We start from the raw sequence: 3,475 nt of genomic DNA, 5'->3' as shown, positions 1-3,475 counted from the left end.
CTACCGCCGCCCACACCTCCTCCAGAGCGACCCCAGCGAGAGCGAAGAAAGCCGCGCTGGATGAAAGATTTTTGTGTTTCTGAGAACTGATTTTCAATTACGGTTACTTTTGTTTGAAAGAATTTTGTGCGAAACATGTGTTAACATGAAAAGGATGACCTGGGCATGTGTTAACATGAAAGGGATGACCTGGGCAAACATGACGCAACTGGCTGCGGGCGGAGGAGCGGAGGAACAAGCCAAGGGAGACGCAGTTGGGTGCTGCTCCTGTGAAGACCTCGTGTGTGCCCTTGTGACCTGATATACTTTGTGTTGCCCTGTTATAACTGTATCGTGCATGTTGACATGCTGGTTTCCCCCTGTATTGTGCTTATAGAAAAGTGTACGGGTAAATAACTTGTGTAAATAAAGGAAAGACTGTCATTTTGTGTTTATTTCGTGCCCTGCCTCGCCACGTGGCGTTTCCCCCTCCTGGTGTTCTGGGACGCTGTGGTGCTCGGTGCCTCTTGGAGCTGTTCAGTGTTCACAACCCTGTGGATAGCACGCCGTCTGCCTAGCCTGCCTTGTGTTGGTGGCAGAGAGACGAGGCGGTAGGTCGTAACAATATATATGTATATATATGCATATTGTAAGTATATATATATATATCATTATATATATAATATATATATACTATATATATTATAGATATATACATATACATTTATAAATATGCGCACACACACCACACCACACACACACATATATATATATATATATATATATTATATATATATATATATTATATATATTATTATATATATATATAATATATATATATATATATTTATATTATATATATATATATATTTTTTTTTTTTTAACGGTAGGTTCATGTTTAGGCCGCCGTGGTCACAGCATGATATTAATTGTTGTTTTCATGTTGTGATGCTCTTGGAGTGAGTACGTGGTAGGGTCCTCAGTTCCTTTCGACGGAGGAGTGCCGGTGTTTTACCTTTTAGGTAATCATTCTCTCTATTTTTATCCGGGCTTGGGACCAGCACTGACTTGGGCTGGCTTGGCCACCAGTGGCTGGGTAGGCAATCAAGGTGAAGTTCCTTGCCCAAGGGTACAAACGCGCCGGCCGGTGACTCGAATCTCGAACTCAGATTGCCGTCATGCCAGTCTTGAGTCTGATGCTCTACACCACTCGGCCACCACGGCCTTATATATATACATACTACATATATATATATATATATATATATATATATATATAGTATATATATATATATACAATACTATACATACATATATATATATATATATTATATATATATTATATATATATATTATTATTATTATATATATATAAAGTGTATTGGATGATTCTGGCATGAATCCCATGTCATTCCTTCATTGAAACCTAGTCTTGTTGTCAGCATATTCAAGGGAATGGAAACAAATTTTGGGGAGCACAGTGGTACCCCGGGAAACATGATAGCCAGCTGATCCCCTTTTGCAGACACTGGGGTGTTTTGCCCAAAAAATAAGTCCCTGGAAGGGGCAAAGATCAAAAAATGTTTTCTGATTTGCAGCCTCTTTGATGGAAAAAAGGAAATGACAGAGCAGGAGCCTAAGGGAATCCCTGACTTATCCTGGTTGGCTTAAAGCATGGGGGGGGAAGGCTCCAGCTGGTCCATTTCTTCTATTTTCCTCCTCCCGGGTGGGTATTAAAAATTTTGAATCCAAAAAAAGGTGGCCGGGCAAATATTGGGCCGTGAATGAACTTTTCTGCGTCCCCAAAGCAATAGGAAAAAAATATAAAAAATTTTGGGGATAAAGAACCCACTGAGGGCTAAATTGAAAGGGAATTCTCACATAAAGAACAGATATTTTGCCTAAGTAAATCTAGTAATCAAGAAATAAAGCGTCATTTGAATAAACTTTGCACTATGATCCTGAGCAAATAAAAGCTTATTTTTCTACCAATCTTAAAGGGTAAACTGGAAAAATTCTTTTTTTTGCAAAAATTCAGACCTTGGCCTGTGCTAAATAAAAACTGGGAAAAAAATTTGAACTGGACACACACTCATCTTTTAACCCTGCTGCCACAAAGGGCAAGAAATTTTGGCCGATACTGTGCCTTTATCAACTGTTAAACCTACTTAAACTTAACTCTTTTTTTTCCCAAATGTGTCTTCACAAATAATGACAAAAAAACCTCTCAGAATGACTCTGAGAAAAAGGGCACGATTGTATAGAAAAAAATTTTTGTAAAACTTCCTGCAGTGCTAAATGTACAGTAAAAAAGGTTTGGTAAAAATAAAAAATAAAAAGAATGAATTATATCAAAAAAAAATAAAACCAACCGAATTTACAGTTTTATTCATCCCGAAAATAAAAAATCAAAAAACTTGTAAAGAAAAGAGAGAATTAATGGCAAGGAGATGGGGGGGCCCATCTATGTCATATGCCCATATCGGAATTCTTTAAAAAAAAAAAACCTACAACAAAATTTCTTAAAAATGACTACCTGTGAGTTTCACATCTTACCCTCAACCCCCCACAGGAGGTTAAAATAAAAATAGAATTACGTAATAACTGTTACTCCCATCTCAAGGGGATCTTCCATTTCACTTTTGTAAAAAACTGTTCAAAAATAAAAGATTGCATTACATTTTTTCCAAAACAAAGAAAAAACTGGATGGAACCCAAAAAAAAAATTTGTTCTTCTTATACTGTAAAAAATTGTTAAAAGGAATGAAATCAAAACATTAATATGAAACTATATATAGGTTATGTATAGATGCATGCTTCATGTGTATATATATGTTTTGGTATATAAGATATGTGGTGTTGGGGTACCAAACTATCTTCTTCTTTTTATATATATATATATTATATATATATATTATTTATATATTATATTATAATATATATATGTTATATATTTTCCCACACACATATATATATATATATATATATTTTAAAATTATTTTATTAATATATTATATATATATAATATATATCTGTGGTTTGTTGTGTGTGTGTGTGGTTTTGTGTGTGTGTGTGTGTTGTGTGTGTGTGTGTGTGTGTTGTGTGTGTGTGGGTGTGTTTTTAGTATACATACAACACACCCCTTCTTAAAACACACACCCCACAACATGTTGTATGTATTGTATTGTATTGTATATATTATATATATATATATATTATTATATATATATTATATATATATATATATAAATAATTTATATGTATAATGTGTGTTACATGTTTTTATGTAATAGTCTGTTGTTTATGTATTATGGTGTGTGTGTCTTTTATGTTATAGGGGGTGTGTTAAATAATCCCCCACACACCCACACCACCACACCACACCCCACCCCCCCCACACCCCCCCACACACACACACACACCACACACACACCCACACCACACACACCACAAAATCATATATATATATAATATACTATATATATATATATATATA

This window comes from Penaeus monodon, chromosome 35 (assembly GCF_015228065.2).
Source record: "Penaeus monodon isolate SGIC_2016 chromosome 35, NSTDA_Pmon_1, whole genome shotgun sequence".
Taxonomy (NCBI): domain Eukaryota; kingdom Metazoa; phylum Arthropoda; class Malacostraca; order Decapoda; family Penaeidae; genus Penaeus; species Penaeus monodon.
Note: the sequence above shows the minus strand (reverse complement) of the source record.